The 19,015-nt window shown below is 45.7% G+C and overlaps 1 pseudogene; it reads left to right on the plus strand.

The window, feature by feature from the left end:
- Positions 1 to 1,776: 1,776 nt before the first annotated feature.
- LOC134390027 (GRIP and coiled-coil domain-containing protein 1-like) lies at positions 1,777 to 4,051 on the plus strand (annotated as a pseudogene).
- The last annotated feature ends 14,964 nt before the right edge of the window (positions 4,052 to 19,015 follow it).

Consider the following 19,015-nt stretch of genomic DNA (forward strand, 5'->3'; position numbering starts at 1 on the left):
CCAGCTATCCCACTACTGGGCATATACCCAAAGGAAATGAAATCAACATATCAAAAAGACACCTGCACTCCCATGTTCATCACAACGCTATTGCAATAGCCAAGAGACGGAATCAATCTAAATGCCCATCAATGGATGAATGGATTAAAAAACCTGTGGTGTATATACACAACGGAATACTACTCGGCTATCAAAAGAAATGATATCCTATCATTTGTAGCAACATGGATGGAACCGGAAACCATCATGATAAGTGAAGTAAGTCAGGCACAGAAAAACAATTACTGCATGATATCACTTATACGTGGAATCTAAAACAATTTTAAAAAATGGCTGTCATAGAATTAGAGAGTAGAGTAATGGTTACCAGAGGCTGGGGGTCAGGGGGAGGAGGAGGAAATGTGGTGGGCTAATGGGCACAAAACTATACTGTCTACCCTAAGGGAATCATTTGTGCAGTACATGCATGTGTTGAAACAATATACTGTACTCCACAGATATGTACAAGTAAATGTTAAAATATTTTGAATAAAAAAAATTAAAAAATAAAAAGGAAATTGTATTTACCCAACAGAAAAAAAGTGGGAAGAAATAAGTTTACTCACTGAACATACATGTCTGCCTTTGTTTCCTTCTGAATCCTCTGTGAGATCATAAGGAATGGATTGTTTTGAAAAAGGCAAAACCGCTACAGTGGAAAGAATGGGAGAAGAAATGAAACAACGATAACACAGATTGGAAGTCACAAGACAGACGGACGAGTGGTAATTGATAAAAGGAAACAGAAGTCTAAGAAGGCTCTACTGGGGGAAATCAGAGAACAGTGATTTATGCTGCAAATAACACAAACCTCAGGAACTGGTGGCAGTAGGTAGGTGTGGAATTGGGGATGAGGGGGCAGAAAGACTCAAACGAGGATTGATTGAGAGTCTGTTTATTTAACAAGCACTTGGATCTGCGTCTCCCCACTGTACTGTGGATAGCCAGGCCACTGCCCACTCCTCCCAGCAAAAATTGGCTGGAGAGGAGAAGACAGACAGTCTCCGGTCTGCAGAACACCTGGGCTACCTACTGAACCAGGGCTCTGCCGGGCACTGTGGATGCTGACGTGCCTCAGTCTGTTTGCTTTACCCACCTCTCGGGATGCTGCAGCCAGCCTTACCCTCCAGGCAGGAGACTTGGAGATGCTCTCTGGGGAATCTGTCCAGCACAAGAAGAAAGAGTTAAAGATACTGATATCAGTGGTTCTCCAGCAGAATGGACCATCTGTACTCAAAACATTCAAGGTTTATGGAACATATGTCCCCCGACGGCAAGGGTCCCCCAGGTTTCTACCATAATGGATGAAAGGCCCATGACAAGGCACACCATCACTGGAGTCAAAGAGAAGATATGGGGTCAGCTGGCCCATGGTGGTTAGGAAATCCAGGTGGAACTGTGCTCAGCCTAAACCTTGGCCCACCCTCAGCGCTGCAGTGGCCCAGTTGGGAGCAGAGGGCAAAGCGACTTCCAGCAGTGTGGGCCAGCCCTGGCAGGGTGCCCTTCTTGGTCCAGCATCGCCCTGCCTCCAGGGTAGCACCCGCTTCCCTGCTCCCAGCCTGGGGCCAAGTGGGTGTTTCAGCCAGGCTGCCCTGCCACCCCGGTGCCCTGTGTCCAGTCCCGGATGGCTGGGTGGGGCAGATGTGCAGCCCGTGGCTGGACAGCCTCCTGCTGGTCTTTATAGCCCTCCTCCGGGCTGCCCAAATGCTGACATGGAACAGCCCATTCAGAACCTCCATGGAGAAGTCTGGGATGAATTTTGGGGACTGCTGGAGCAAGAAGGACATGCTGGAGACCATAGACATGCAGAAGCAGCAGCTCCTCCAGTACCAGCTGTGGCTCGAGGCTGTGTCTGTGCCTGTAGAAACCTGCTGAAGGAGAAGGAGGCGCTGGAAGCCAGCATCAAGGTGCGGTTGGTATTCCACCAGGTGGTGTGGGCCTTGCAGGTGTGCAGCCTCACCTTTCCTGACTCTGCGGATGACAGGCGCACCACCCACAGCAAAGATAGCACTGGGACCGCCAACAGCTTGGACACTGTGGCCAGTCTCATGAGCACCATCAGTGAGTTTAGGGTAGAAGATGACAGACCGGCCCATGGACCACCACCTCCGAAGTCCACAGAGGCCAGTGTGTCTGAGAGTGGTGTTAGCAGTAGCAGTGGGGATGGGTTGTTTGTGAGTGGGGAGGTGGACAGAAGCCAGCACCAGCTGAAGACTCAGTTGGCTACTTTGACCAGCTCTTTGGCTATAGTCACACAGGAAAAGTCCTGCATGGAGGCTTCTTACCTGGCTGACAAGAAGATGAAACAGGACTTAGAGGATGCCAGTAAAAAGTCAGGGGAGGAGAGGGGCCATCTGGAGGGAGAATTGAAGGGGCTGCAGGAGCAGATCGCAGAAACCAAAGCCCGACTTATCAAGCAACAGCATGATCGGGCCCAAGAGCAGAGTGGCCAGGCTTTGATGCTGTGGGAACTCCAGAAACTGCTGCAGGAGCAGAGGACTCAGCGCCAAGACCTGGAGCTGCAGCTAGAAGAGACCTGAGAAGCCCTGGCAGGGTGAGCATATTCAGCTGAACAGATGGAAGGGTTTGAACCACAGACCAACCAGCTAACCCTGAAAGTGAAGGAGATGAAAGGTGAGCTGCAGGCCATTCAGGAAGAGAAGAATCAACGAGATCTCTGGCTGCAAGAGCTTCATGAAGAGGCCTTAAGAGTCCTTTCCAGGCTCAGTTGCAGCAGGAAATGAGGAAGACAGCCCTTGCAGAGGATCAACTCTGCCAGCAATCTCAGGTGGAAGAGCAGAGGGTGGTAGCCCTAGAGAATCAAATATCCGAGGTGTCTGAACTGCTGGGCACCTATGAGAAAGCCAAGCAGAGGGACCAGCTGGCCATCCAGAAGCTAAAGGAGCACATTCTGCAGCTGGACTTGGAGAACAAGACTCTGGCTCTAGCAGCTTCAAGCTAGTCCCCTCTAGACAGCTATGGAGAGGAGTCCAGTCTGCATGTCCATGTCCTGAAGGGCTGCTGCAGGTCGCAGCCAGGTGACCTTGGATGTGGAGAAGCTCTGTGACCTGGACGTAATGCCCAGCATGGAGACTGCTGGTGGGGAGAAGGCTACTGCACTCTGCTATCAACAGGAGCTGAAACAGCTGAAAGAAGAGCTTGAGAGGTACAAGATGAGGGCCCAGGTCATCCTGAAGAGCAAGAATGCCAAAGACGGCAACCTGGCGAAGGAGCTGGAGGCAGCCCAGGAGCAGCTTGCAGAGCTGAAGGAGAAGTATATATCTCTGTGGCTGTCCTGTGAAGATCTCGAGCTCCAGAGCCAGCAAGAGGCTGAGGACTGGAAGCAGGAGCTGGCCCGGGTACAACAGCTCCACCAGCAGGAGCTGGAACAGAGCCAGCTAGACTTCAGGGACCACACGCTGAAACTGGAGGAGGAACTGCACAAGCAGCGGGACCATACTCTGGCCGTGCTCACCAAGAAGGACTTGGAGCTCGAGCAACTGCATTCTGTGGCGTTGTCCTCTGGGCTGCCAGGATGCAGAAGCCCTGTGGGTGGCGGGGGTCCCGGGAACCGGGCTGACGCATATTCCCCAGATAGCCTGACCCAAGCACTGTAGTTTGCTACAGCCAAAGAGCCCACTCTCTTCCTGTAAGCTGAGCAGTCAGCCTGCAAGGAGGTGGAGATGACATCGCTGAGAAAGCAGAAACACAGGCTGGAGGCAGAGGTGCATCAGTTGCAGGATCGGCTGCTGGAAGAGGGGTAGCAGCATCGCGAGGAGGTTGCAGCCCTGTAGAGCCACATCGAAAAGAACATGAGGGACCAGAGCAGGGAGGGAGTCAACTTGGAGTATCTCAAGAACATCATCTACCACTTCCTGACCTTACCTGACACCCTGGGACACCAGCAGACTCTCATAGCCGTGTTGACTATCTTGCACTTGAGTCCAGTAGAGAAACTAGTGATAATAAGGTCCCAACCAGTGGTAGCTGGTGGCCTTCTGGCAAGAGCTGATGCCATTTTCACTAACTCCTGAACTTTCTGTGCCTCTTTGATGTGGGGAGCAGCAGGCCCTGGTTTCTACTGCCTCTTCTCTTGTATTATCATTTATTTCTTTGCTGTACTGAACTGGGAGGAGTCTTCAGTATGGAATGGGATTTTCTGCCAAATGCCGTTAATGCTGCTTTATCCTTGGGCCCTAGAGATACTGAAAGTGCTGAGACAGCATATTTTCGTGGGGTGTATGTGAGTGGAGGAGCAGGTGCGGGGGAGAGGTTAGGACTGAGATATGCACAAGTTGGGTAAATGGTGAAAATCTTTTAAAATAAGATTTTTTTTTTGTTTTAATATCATGCTCCCAGTGCAGAGCTGGGAGTAAATGTGACTCCAAAGGGAGTCAGTTAATTTTGGAACATACACAGTGATGAGCTAGCTACTTACTCCATCTCTTCAGAGTCTGGTCCACTGCTGCCCTAGTTCTCTGGGTTTCCAGGTTGAAATTTGAAATAGTGACAGATTGTCCACTAGTCCATAGGGCCAAGGATTGATGAGTGCATTCTGCAACCAGGAGGCTTGGTCTAGTTAGGGCCTGGGGACAACCTAAGCAATCTATCCAAAACGTAGCCCTTGTGACCATCCTAGAGAGAGCCCTGAGTGCCACTTTGATCTTAGAGATTTCCTGAGTGACCTGCTTTTGGCCTGCAGTGGGTTAAATTAGACCTATCTCACTTATCCCTGCCTTAATCTGTCTGTATAAGGATGGCCTGAGAATATGAGTGAATGATTTTGCTGTCTTCTTCTCGATGTAGAACTTTCACTGAATAATAAAATCCTAGTTTTTTGGGCTGGCTGGTTTGTTCAGTTAGTTAGAGCATGGTGTGATCACATGAAGGTCAAGGCTTTGGATCCCTGTACCAGCCAGCCAACAAAACAAAAAAAATCCTAGCTTCTTACAGAGAGGGGTCCAAACAGTAAGCTCTGTTTCTGCCTGGATGCGAAGAATTAGCTCAGAGATTTGCCCACAGCTGTTTCTGCCTTTGTAGGCACAGGGAAGAGGAAGAAGATTTGCTGCAGAAGATTCCAAAAGATTGCTGCGACCCTTCCAGAGAAGTGGTGGAATTCCAGCTGAAGCTGGGCTGGAGTACTTTCTGCCTGTGGGTCTTGGCATAAGTAGATTAATTCTGCTCTTTAAGGACAGGTGACTTGTTATTCAGGCAGTCTGGTTTTCAGAAAACTTGGGTCCAAACAGTATGTTTCCCTGTTCTTTCCCTTCCCTCACCTGCTCTTGCTAGTAACAGAGATCTTTGGACAATAAAGCCCCATGCTTGGCCACGAATATGTATCTTTCTGTTTTTTCATCATAGAAATCTGTTTTGTGAATTTTGGGGTGCAGAAGACTTTGATTAAATGTTCTGAATGGGACGCCAGGTTACCTGGATTGTCTATAGTGAGCAGACTTAAACGGAACAGAAGTGATGTGTTTGAATGATAATTACATAAACATTGAATCATTAAGTAGCCTGAAAAAAAAAATAAAAAGGAAAATATTGGGGAGGATAGAGATACTTACAAAGAATCTGGAATTAGAAAGGCTTTGGACTTCTCAATGGCAACTGGAAGGCAATGGATCCTGGGTGCAAACTAGTGGAGGAAAATGATCTTCCGACAGAATGCTGCTCCCAGCGAAACCACTGTCCGTCAAGTGTGACAGAGAATGAAAGACATTTGTGTATCAGCAAGGTCTCCAAAAGCGAGTCGAGATGTGTTCTATCAAAGTCAGGCAGCAAACCAAAAAGAAGAAGAAAGGAGGTAAAGGAATGAGGAGATGCAGCATGGGAGGCCACTGAGTGACAGGGGCATCAGGGAAAGGACACACACTGCCCAACTCCTGGGGTGCTGTCCTCGTCATTTTCTCTGTGGCTGGCACAGAGAGAGAGAGAAAAATCAGACCAAGGTAGGACCTCTCTGAAGGCTCCCTGAGACACTTCCTTAGGAAATGGAAATTAACAGAAAATCTCCTGCATTGAGAAGAGATTTAGACGATTGATAGAGTTTGTGATTTAATTAATGATAAATACGCAGAAATCTAAGCAAATCAAAAGAAAACAATGATTAACTCTGGGATGTTAAAAGCTACAAAATTAAATCATAACAGTCCAGCTCTGAGGAGTGTATTCGTAGTAACTGAAGCACTGATCACTGATCTACTACAAATTTTGAAATAATCATGTTGGGAGAGCCAGGGTGGTAGCAAAGTGGTGCATGTGTGCAGAGGACTGAGGCAAGACACAGCGATACAAACACGTTATTTAGGGAAAAGTGGTAGATGCCCAAACAATCAGCTAACATCTGTGGAGGCGCAGAGGAGTGGGGGCTATTGTATTTTACAACAAAGCTCGAGTTGTTAGACTCTTTAAATTGTGTGTATTTATAACTATACTATACATAGAAACTAATAAAAGTTAAAAAAATTCTCTCAACTCTGTGCAAGTCATTTAATCTCTCTAAACTTCAATTTTATCTCTGCGTGACTGTGTGTGTGTGTATCATTCAGCACAGTTGCAGTATGGAGTAAAGGCCAGCAGTACACGTATCATCAGTGTCACTGTGAACCTGAGCCTTCACTTGCAGAGGCCCAGCCTGCAGGAGCCCTCATGCTCTGCCCAGGCGAGAAGCAGTACTTCTCCCTCCTGCATGTTGAGTTTATTTATTATTATTTTTACTTTCTAAGATGTTGTTGTGGAGCAGTTGGGGGGAGAGGGGGAAGGGGAAAGGGAGAGGAATAGGGTAGGAGGAGGAGGATGAGGGGGTGTCTAGTTTAGGCCATGGCACCTGCCTCCTTCTGGCAGAGGAGCCCTGGGCGCTTCTAGTGGTGACTTGGTGGTTGCTGTTGGGCTGGATGTGGACATTGAGGTGGTGTGCCTGAGACCCTTGGCACTCCGCCACCCAGGCTTGGGAGCCTGGGACACTTCAGAGGTGGGTGGTGGTTGTCACTGGGCTGAATGTAGATGTGGGGGTGAGGGGCACGTGGCTGAGGCCCTCAGCCCTTCCTCTACCTTGGCTTGGGAGTCCAGGGGGCTTCCAGTCCTTCTAGGTTTTATAAGTTTTATTGGTGTTCTTTGGTGATGTGAGGAAGGTTAATATCAGAACTTTGTCTCTGATGTGTAGGTTTTTTAGTTTTTCTTTCAGTTCTGTGTTGGATTATTTGCTATTCCCATCACTTTAACTCTGCACTGGAACTAATTTGTTGTCCTTTGCTTTCTTTTAAAATGGAGGAATTTCCTGTGGGGACCAGCACTTGAGCCCTGTGGTTGAGCTAAATTGCTGCTTTACTGCTGATTCTCTGGGGAAGGCTTTTTGTGTAGCCCAGGTTTTAATTGTTGACCTTGTAAGCACTTCCAGGTCTTGTGAGGTCTGGTACACCTGGGTTGTGTAGAAACTCTGGTCTGGGCCTGAGTTTTTTCATCAAACTACACCCCCTGCAGTTCTGTATTCCTGACCAGTCTCCACTGACCGGTCCTGTGCTGATTGGGTGGGCAGATCAGCTGTCCTTGCTGTGTCTCAATGTTCCCCTGGTGGGCCCGTCTCCCCCACCCCCTCACTCCAAAAACTTCCTGTGGGGCAGACTGTGCGCCGGTCCCTTATGATGACTCACTGGCCTCTGAGTGGCTCCTTTTTCCAGTTGTCTGTGGCCCCCTGCTCCTACGTGGGTCCATGGAAATGTTGTTAGTGGTCTTGGTAGCCTGAGGGCCACCAAGGCCCTCTTCTCCCCTGCAGCCTCCAAGCAACTTCATCTGAAGGGTACAGCAGCGGCTTTTGCCATCTCTTGCTCCGTGTGCTCACCAGGGCCAGCCTGGAAGTGGCTGGGGCTCAAAATGGTTGGAGCAGTCCTTTCTTTCTCTCATCACGGCTTCTTCCGCCTTCATGAACTCTGTAGGTCTCTCCTCCTCTTCCCCTGAGCTCTAGTGGCCCCAGCTTGGCAGTCATTGCTTTTTAATAATTGTAAATTGGTCGATTGTGGGAGAGGGTGATGCTGGGAACCATCTATTTTGCTATCTTGATCAGAAGTCTGACTTTCACTTATGATGTGGCTATTATTACACAGTTTGTATTTGACTGATCACCCCAGGCCTTGTTTCCATTAATGGGGATCAGTGAGCTGGTGGGAAAGATGTGAACGTGCACTCCTTGGAATTGCACAGCTCAGGGTCACCGATCCCACCCTGGGTTCCACACTCATTTACTTCCCCTAACCGACTTTAGGCACTGGTGTGGCTTTGGGGGTGGGGGTGGCTGTGAGGAAAAGAAACGTTAGGATAAAATCCCTAAGGCCAAAAGGAAGTGCTCTTCTTCCTAGCCAAGAGTGGACTGACCATCAATGCAGGGGGCTGGTCATCACCAAGGAAGACTGTCCTGAAAAGCTTTGGCAATAAGAACTAACTAGACGTGGGCCACCACATAGCCAAACTGCTCTGTTGTTGCAAAATAAAACTCTGTACCTCTCTACCTGCTGGGGTGGGCTTTCCCTGCCAATGACAGACACATGGAATTTCAGGACCTCCCCAGGAAGCACTTCCATTGATCTGCTTCTGAGAACAAAGGAATAAGAAATGTAAATAAAGAAATATTAACAAAAAAGCAAAAAATTTAAAAAACCTTTTTTTTGCAAAATAAGTATTTTGTAAAATATTTATTTCTTTGTAATAATTGATACAAATGAAAACTATGTGTAATATATTTTATTTTGAATTTATGAAGCATTATATTAAAATAAACATTGAACCCACCATCCAACTTGAGAAACCGTACTTTATTAAAGCTGTTGAAATTAACTGTGTATTTCCCTGATTCTGTTCACTTACCTTCCCAGAGAGGTAACCGCTATTTTGAATTTTTTGAAGTTCAAAATTTCTCCTTCTTCTTCCTCTTCTAAAGAGTTTCCTTCCACATTTTTGTTTTGAAAAATTTTAAACCTATAGAAAAGTTGCAAAACAGTGCAATAAATACCCATGTACCATTTATCGAGATTCACCGAGTGTTAACATTTTGTTCCATTTGTGCTTGTTTTCTACCACTCACCCATCCATTCTATTTTCTATCTAATCTATTTTATCTACCTATCCTTTCTATCCATCCTATTTATCTATCTATCATCTAATCAGCCTATTCCATTTACCTATCTATGGGTACATCCATCCCATCTATCTAATCTATCTGCCTATCTGTAGTGGATTGAATTATGTCCGCCCAAAACTCATTCAAGCTTGAATTGTGTCCCCCACATTTTATGTATTAGAAACTTACTTCCCCACTGTGACGGTTAAGATGGTGGGAAATCCTATTACAGTAATTGAAAGGTGGAGCCTTAAAGAGGTGATTGGATTGTAGGACCGTGCCTAATGAATGGATTAAAAATGGTGGTCAGGGGCGTGGTTCTGAGGGCTTTAAAAGAAGAGGAGAGTCTGTCTTTCTCGGTCTCTTTGCTTCCAACATCTTGCAATATGAGACCCCTGGGTCACTGTCACCACCAGATGGACTTTGGACTTCCCAGCCTCAGAAACAATAAATTTTGTTTTCTTGTAAATTACCCAGTTCCATGTATTTTGTTATAAACAGCACAATACAGACGAATACACTTTCCATCCTGTCTATCTTCTATCTCATCTACCTGTTCTATCTACCTATCGTATTTATCACATATATCTTTTTATTTATCTATGTATCTATGTATCTATGATCTATCTATCTATTCTATGTACCTATACTGTCTATCCATCTATCCATCTGCTCTCTAATCTATCTATTCTACCTATCCATCTATCCATTCTAGCATCTATCTAATCTATCTATCCTATTTATTATGTGTATCTATTTTACTCATCTGTCATCCTCTCTATCACGCATCATATCTATTCTATATATCTTATCTACCTATTATCTGTCTATCATTTATCTATCTATCTATCTTTGCTGAACCCATTTGGGATGTAGTTACACACATATAACCCTTCATGTGCATCTCCTAAGACCTAGGATGTTTGACGACATAAAAATCAAGAAATTTAGCATTGGTTTGACATTTTTATCTAATATGCAATCTATATTCAAATTTCCCCAATTGTCCCAGTGATGTCCTTTATAACTGTTTTCCTGTTTGTTTGCTTTAGGATGCAACCCAAGATCACACATTGCATTTACTTGTCCTATCTCTTTAGCCTCCTCTACTCTAGAACAGTTGCTTGGCCTTTTCCCCCCATGACATAGACAATTTTGAAAAGTCTAAAGGCCTGCCAGTTTTAGAATGTCCCTCAATTTGGATTTGTCTGATTGTTTCCTCATGAGTAGGTTCAGATTAATAATAATAAAAAAAATCCAACTTCAACTTTTAAAGCTCCTTTAAATAAATGCTTCTAATGGAGTGAAATCTGCTGTCATTTTGCTTTGATGCCAGTACTTTGTTGCATGAGGGAATTGAACCTGTATGGCCAAGTCCACCTCTGGAGCAGATTTTAGCTAAGCTGGGTAAGGCTGGTAGCTGAGTCGTCTGCCTAACACTTCAGTTGAGCTGCCAGGGGACCCAGATATCTTGGTTACAGCCTTTGCTAAGTCTTTATGTCCAGTTCCTCCTTGCAGTGTGCCTTCCCAGCCTGAAGCTCTGCTCTGCTCCAGTATGACTATGAAGAAGCACTAAGAGGAGGCCCGGGTGTCAGAGGCATGTACCCAATGGCTGGCAGATGCTCACTACATGGGGGCTGCGACAGAGGCCAGCAAAGTGAAAAGGCACGTGGAGGCCCAGTAGGCAAAAAGCAATTTCCTGATTTGGGGCTTTGGCCAGAAGCTGCAGTTTTACACTCCCTGCATTCAAAGGCTGTGGGGAGGCTGAGCAGGACCTGAGCCTGAGGCTTCACTTGCAGAGGCCCAGCCTCCAGGAGCCCTCATGCTCTGCCTAGGGGAGAGGCAGTTCTTCTCCCTGCTGCACACTCAGGGCCCTGGCAGCACTTCTTGCACTCTGCCCACATCCATATAAACCAGGCCCAAACTCATGTGCTCCCAGGAGCCTCAGGTTCCCACACTAGGTGGCACAATTTAACTGCAGGCCTTGTCAGGTGGACCATACACTTGTTTCCTTTCTAAAGGGCTTGATACATCCACATTTACCTCTGTCATTGAGAACAGCCCACGGGGAGGTGGGAAGGAGGAGAAAGAGCTGCAGGACTCACTTACCGCATCCCCGGTGTCAGGAGCATGGGCTCTCCCCTCCATCTTCCCCTCCTGGAGACAAGGCGTGAGAAATCGGCTTGCCCACAATGAGGCTGCCTATACACAAGGAGAACCTGCTGCTTGTGTGGGATGATAGGAAGAGCAGGGCCCAGAGCAGAACCCAGAGCTGGGCCATCCCATGGCCTCCCCGTGTCCAGCCTCAGTCTTCTTAGCTGAAGGTTGGAGGTGATAATATTCACAGGGCTGCCAGGAGAATGGCTTCAGACAAACAGATATGGACGTTATGAATGTCAGGCACTCTAGAATGTCTGTGTTTTCCAGCCTGTCTGTAAACTTGTATAAGTAATAAAATTGCACCTTTTTTTTTCATGAAAAGCTACACACAATTTAGCATTTCCTTCAATTACGTAGCATAGCTCATAGTAGTAGTAGTATAGTAGTATAGTACCTGTGATTTTGTCATGAGTAGAAAGCATACATATTTTCATATTATATTAGTTTTATAGGTATCTCAAAATATTGTCTATACTCATCATGACTTCAAAGCCATGTTAATTACTAGACATGCAGCAAGATCATGCTATTTAATGTGCTAATCAATAATCACGGATATTAACATATCACAAATTTGTTTTCAAATATTTTGATAACTTTAGTTCAAAATAATTAGTTTCCTTTTATTCCTGTTTATCTTACTTAATGTACTCAAAGTCATTCTGAGAAGGGATTCAAGTGCTATACCAAAGGTGTCCTGCGTTTTGAGTAGCCCCTTTCCCTTCTGAACTGGATCGATGGTGGTCTGGGCTGAAGGTGTGAGGTGGGCTTTCTCTGCTCACCTCACCTGGAACGTGCTTTGTTGTCCCATCTCTAACATCTCCCCTTCTGTGATTGTTTAGGATAAAATACAATAGCACGCCTGTAGTGTGTGTTCTTGGTGTTCTGCGCTGTAAAAGTGAAATGCATAGATGTGGGGATAAATTGCACCACTCCCAGGAAAAACTGAAATGATGCTTCATCATGGAGACTTAGGATGTGGGCAGAGCTGGTAATTTGACCAGGACAGAAGTGTCCATTGGGTAGATGCTGGGCAAGCTGGTCTTTTCTTTTCTGTTATGAGGCTGAGAATTGGAAATCCCCATAGTCATGAGCTGGGAGCCATGTGGGAGGCCCCAAGGGTCATGGCTGGTAATGCAGGGAGAGTCAAGAATATGCTTCTTGACTCCTGGAAAATGGGATGTGGAGTTGGAGACTCCAGTGAAGACTCTGAGGCCACTCACTCCTGGATGCCAGCTTTGACCCATGATCACCAAATCACAAAGCTAACCTTATGGGTCAGCTCATCGAACCCAAACCCAACAGAATGTAGAGGCAGGAGCTCCAGGAAGAAAAGAAGTAGATTTAGGTGGATCAGGTCCTGAAACTCAGGTGGGAAGAGCCTTCATGGGGTGATAAAAAGAGTGTGGCCTTTGAGGTAGACACAGGTCTAATCTGGACAGAGAGCTATTCATCACTTCTAATGACGTGGTGCTGGGCAAGTGGCTTCACCTCCCTGACCTTTAGTTTTCTTATCTGTAAAATGGGGTGATCATGTCTACCTCTGAGGATTTAATGACAGAATATGAATAGAGCCTGGAAGATTGCAGGACCATGATACGTACTCAGTAATATTAGTTCTTGAGGTGAGTAACTTGTTTTTGCCCAACAAACCTCCATTCTCTCCACATTCTGGTAACAGTACATGGGTTTTCCTTTAGCTAATCACCTTCCTCCATGTGTCTTGAAAGGGGTTAACTCTCCACCTAAGTCCTGCAGTGGACACAGGAGCCAGCATTGGCCCATCAGAGGCAGCACCCTGATGAATCTAGGATTGGTCCATCATCAGGCCCGGCTAACGAGAGCCACATCCTGGACTTATGCTAGAACTGTCAAGGAAGAAAAGTTCTCTTTCCATTGAGGCCACTAATGGTGGAGCTGTGGCATCAATGTTGGCCCTCTCAGGATACAATGCACACAAAGAAAGCAGAATTGAGAAATGAAGATGACACCTTTTAAGCTCCTGGATCCCACTGTGCCTGAAGGTAGATGATTACTAGGATTTTCAGTTATGTGAACTGATAAATCCTCTATTTCTTGGAGCTAATTTGAGCTTGGTTTCTGCCCTTTACAGCTGCAGTGACAGTGAGTAAGTCAATTCCTTTTTGTTTCCCTTTCCATAGAAAGAGGGGTTAAGATGGGTTAAAACTGATAGTTAAGTGGATGAGTGGTAAAGATCAGGACCAAAGAAGACAAGCTGGGGGATTCTCTTTCCCCGACCCTCACTGCTCAGAGATCAGGAGGCAGGTTCAGGAAGAATCTGAAGACCTCGAACCCTCTACCCTCTGCTGGAGGCAGAGCTTTGGCTAAGCTCTGTATCCATCATCTGAGCATCCATGTCTGAACAGAAACATCAGTCCAGAAGCCTGAATTTTGCAAAGTTGCTACTTTTGGGCAACTCTCTCTAGCCCATCTGTGAAGTTTCCTATATTCCTGTCCCCAGTAAAAAGCCAAGACCCCAAGAAACCCCATGCTTTTAAACTAACAGAATTATGTTCCAGAAATGAGTATTGAGGTTTAAAAATTATCATTCAGAAAAAGTTGGTTGAGCCAAACAAACGAAGACAAAACCAGAGCAGACTAGGTGACAGGAGCAGAGATAAACCCAGAGGAAAAAGGAAAACAGTAGGCCTGGGAATCTCTTTAAATAGATAACAGAAGCACTTACACAAGCACTGAGTTGTAGAGGTTGGAAGGGAAAGGAGGATTCAGCAAGAGAAGAGGGATGAATTTAATAAAAAAGGGGCAGATTTTAAGAAAAGGACAGGGTCATATGTTGTGCAGACACACTCTGCTCTCCCAGCTCTTGATTCTATTCTCAGGGCTCCTCCTGGAAAAGCTTGAGAAATAAGTGAAGGCTATTGCCCTAGTTTATGCTTCCCCCAAAGCAAACTTGGTTAAGGATTTAGGTGCAGGCATCTTTTTTTGGGAGGTGACCTTAGCATGCATGGGAGAGAAGAGGGGTCTGCCAATGAGAGAGTTCAGACATCGGTCACCAGTGTCTCAGTCCCGTTGGGGGTGCCCTAGAGTCTGTATGGATCATGCCTCTGAATCATCCCACTGAGGGATGGAGGCTATGTTACTTACCTGCCCATCACTGGTGGAGTGTCTCACTGGGGGGTAAGTCCCTAGCACCTCCATATGGGAATGCCCTCCCCAGAGCAATAGATGGGTCTGGGAAGTCAAGGATAAGTGCAGGAAGAGCTCCAGGGTGGGAGATATGGACCGGGCACTCAGCGGTCAAAAGCACTCTCCAACTCTGCCTAGTCTCTCTCTTTTTAAAAAAACTTCATTGAGGTATGATTGACATGCAAAAAGCTGTATATCTTTAATGCATGCAACTTGATGTGTTTGAAAGTAATTGTGCACCCATGAAACCATGGGTGTATACTTATTTTATTGATAACCGCAATCAATGCCATTAAACATATCCATTGCCTCCAAAAGTTTTCTCCTGCCTTCTTTATTTTCTTGATAAAAACATGTAATGTAAGATCTACCCTCTTAGTATATTTTTAAATGTACAATAAAATATTGCTCGCTATAGGCTCTATGCTGTTCAGGAGATCTCTAGGACTTACTTTCTGCTCTAACTGAAACTTTGTACCCTTTGACCAATCCTCCCTCAGCTCCTGGCAACCGCCCTTCTACTGTTTGCTTCCATGAGTTTGATTATTTAAGATTCTTCATGCAAGTGGTGTCAGTAGCATTTATCCTTCTGTATCTGGCTTATTGCACTTAGCACAGTGTCCCCCAGGTTCATCAATGCTGATGTTGATGCAGAGGCAGGACTTCCTTCTTTTTAAAGGCTGGACACTGCTCCACTGTATGGGTATGCTCTGCTTACTCTCTTTAATGCCACCCTCACGGTGCCCTCTCTGACCATGCCCTCTTCCCATGTGTCTCCCCTTAGGCCATTTCTCTTGAAGTACAAACCTTTCTCATTCCATCAAAATTTGCCTGCCTGGTGTTCTGGTATGGCAGTGTTCTGCTAACCAAGGGGACACTATGTAATAAATCAGGGGTTTAAACTACACACCAAATCATATATAGAAGTGCTTTAAGTGGAGATGGTCGTAGGGGGCCAGCAGCTCAGTGCCCCAGTACTTGGCCTCCCTGCCAGGACCTGTGCTGTTCCCCAAGATGCTCATTTGTGTCTCAGCATCCTTATTGCAAGTGGGAAACCAGTCTCCGTGTAATCTTTGATTTCAAGAGAAAAAGATTTTGTAGCATTTTAGCTGGGTCAGAGAAGAAAATGAAGGCGAGAAAGGCTACCGAAGCTTGTAAATTCTCCAGCAAACTCATAGCTGCTTTGGAACCAGCCTTGAATCCTGCATGTTTGCAAAATGGCACATTTTTTCAGATTTGGTTCTTATAGGCTTCTTGTGGGGTCCAACATTTCATGGGAATTAGCTACATTTGCTGAGCCATAAGCATGTGCCATGTGCCTAGCACTAACAATATTGATTTCATTTAATCTTAACAACGCTCTAAGTAGTAATTGTTAATGCTGTTCCACAGATAAGAACTCTGACGCTCCACATGGAAGGTGGAAGAGTGAGGCCAACCTGGTCCTCTTTTCTTTGTTACGGTCGGTGTGACAGTTTGTTTTTAAAGACAGCGCCCACAATTCCTCCCCTCCATGGAGGTGCATCTCACTCCTCCCACCGATGGGTGGAGTCTGTTTCCATCCCCGTTGAATCTGGCCTGTCTTGTGACTTGCTCTGAACAGCAGAGTGAAACCAAAGTGACATTGTGTCAGTTCTATGCCTAACTGTTAAGAGATCTGGGGGTTTCTGCTTTTGCCCCCTGTAACTGGGCTGCCATAATGTAAGGAAGTCCAGGGCGTCCTGGTAAAGAGAAGCCCTGTGAAGAGGCCCTGGAGGATGAGACACCCCATGGAGAGAGAGGCCACATGGAGGAGCAACGTGGCTCCAGACCGTGAGAGAGGCTGTCTTGGGTCTTCCCTCCCACCCAGCTGAATGCATGAGTGGCCTACATTGCTGTCTAATTTTAATAATTCATTTTAGTTTAATAACAAATCTTTATTTTAAGCTGCTACATTTTGGGATGGTTTGTAACACAGTGATAGATAACTGGAAGGGTTTGCCTGTCTTTTTTCATTGAAATTTAACTTCTTGTGGCAAATGGTCAGGTCTGAAGTTTTTCAGAATTAGGAACAACTGAGCTATGTTCTTCCTGGAGCCATGGCAGACAGCAGAACTGGCAACAGGAAAGGCCCAGTTTTAGACCTTTTGCCTCCTGAGGAAACTAGCATCAACTGAACTCCCAGAAGCCTATCCTAGCCAGATTTTGTTGGGATTAGTGGTGGTGGTCTGAACTCATAGCCAGAAAATTTCAATGCAAAGTCTTCTGCTTTTGTTGGGTTGGAACACAGCCTACATTCTACTTTAGGAAATACTTGTGTTTTCTGAGAATAGCTTAGTTTATCATGTGAAATTCTGCTTTAGTAGCTATCCTTATGCTGATGCAATGTGAAGAAAAAGGATTGGCTGGAGACAACGTAGAAAGATCTAGATGTGGTTTTTGCTTTATAAGGGACTATATTTTAGGCCCTGGCAAAGACAGGTAACCTAATAGATGTCTCATAGATAAGAATTCCAATTCTACTGAAGCAAGGTTGTTGGGAAGGTGGGCCTGGAATAGTGGTATTTTTAAAATGTGGGCAGCTCACCTTTCTATGTCCATTTTTATTGGGGGGTGGGAGGTGGGAAGTCACTGCTGTCTTTATGTTTTTAGCACAAATGCTGGTGCCATGTCTGAGCTCCCTAAGTCAACTGTGATGAGGGTCAGGAAGACAGAGCCGGGATGTGTTTGGCAAAAAGAGTTCTAAGGCATCAGGTTCTCCACACGTTGGCATCTCCTGAAACCATTTTCCAGGCCCCAGAAACCTTTTGGAAACTTGTATGGAAGCACATACCCTCAGACACATTGCTCATTCTTGTTTCCTCTTGGAGCCAATAGATGGTGGTAACGGGCCAGTCAAGAAGCCCCTGCCAAGGGGGGCGGTTCAGCCCAGTTGTCAATGCAATAGCAGCATCTATGTGATGTAAGTCAGAGAACACAGCCAGAGATGTATTGTCTAGATGCATTTTTAAGGTACATTTAAGTTCAAATGCATGTGATACAGACACTAACTTCTCAAAGCAGCCTGGCTTAGCATGGATTCAATTTTCCAAGTATCTTTCCTCTCCATTGGTTAGAATATCTACCTACCTACCAGATGGGCCACACATTTGGCATACGTTGCCTATGATCATTCACTGTGTGATGTGTGACCTTCAGGGTTGCCAAGGACACACCAGGTGTGGTCCTTGTCCTGGCAGGGTCTGGTAGTTGGCCAGGTGTTTGGTCTAAGCCCAAGGGTGTGGGGAGGAACAGATATTTCGACACAGACACAAACGATCCCATCAGCACTGACTAAGGATATGCAGAGGAGGGAGGATGAAAGAGACGTGACTGGAAAACTGGATGAGGCAGGGATTGGCGTGAGGCTGGGCTGCTCAAGGAAGGTTTGGGGGTGTGGAGTCTGGGAAGAATTTGGAAGAAGGAGCATGACTTGGAGGGAAAAGATACTGTGAAGCGGGAGGAAGCATCTGAGGGGCCAGCATGATGGAATTTGATTGATCCAGCAGCAGATGAGAGATTTCAGGCCAGAGCATCTAGTGGATGGGGGACGGTGACCAGGACTTGATGGTGAGAAACATCCACTGTGGGGTTTCCTGCACAGTGGGTAACGCCCTGTCACAAGAGGCAGCCCTGTCAGTGTGGACAATCTGAACGTCATCAGCAAACCTGATTTAGAGGCCCTTAACAGGATTTGACTTGCCTGACATGGTCTCACATTCCTGTTCCTGACTAAATACCTTTGACCCTCCAGAACTTCCTAGACTAAAGTCTTTACTGGTAAAGATAGCACCATAAAAACTGTGCCATAGTCTCTAGGGGGCTCCCATAGCTCCCTCTTCCCCAGTCACTGTAGGTGTTCTGTAAATCTTTTATTTGGTGTGATTTACCCAGACACACACTGTGAATAACCCCATGGGCTGAAAGCATCAGAGATGTCCCAATGTGGGGGATGAGAATGATTTTTTTTTAAGAGCAATGTTTTTCAAATGTTTTTGATCACAAATTACACAAGGAATGCATTTTACAATGTGACCCAGTATACACATATAATGTATAACTTATAAATGAAAAAAAACTTGTGAAACAATTTTTACTTTGTATTATATCCTTTTCATTAGAAAATGCTAGTGCTGACACACTAAGTTGATCTGACGACCCCAACAATTTGCCTTTTAGTTTGTATCCTCTTCTTCAACTGGGGTAACTCTAGGTTGCCCTCCAAACACCGAAGCTCTCACTGCTTCAGAGACCCCATTAACTTGGTTTTAGTAATAATTTGACTAGGGGATAGATAGAAAGTCTATCTTTGCAGCCTCTATAAGAAAAAGCAATGCTCGGCAGACTGAGAGAACAAATCATAGGACCTAAGACAAAACCAACAACAGAAAACTTAGAAGCATGGGTTTGATTTACTCACATATAGTTGACACGATTATTTGCTTAGCCTTTAATTGCTTTGCTTGCTTTCTTTGGTAAGGTCTTTCTTTCTCTGTCCCCAATGCATTTTAGTAACCT

The sequence above is a fragment of the Cynocephalus volans genome, chromosome 11 (genome assembly GCF_027409185.1).
Source record: "Cynocephalus volans isolate mCynVol1 chromosome 11, mCynVol1.pri, whole genome shotgun sequence".
Taxonomy (NCBI): Eukaryota; Metazoa; Chordata; class Mammalia; order Dermoptera; family Cynocephalidae; genus Cynocephalus; species Cynocephalus volans.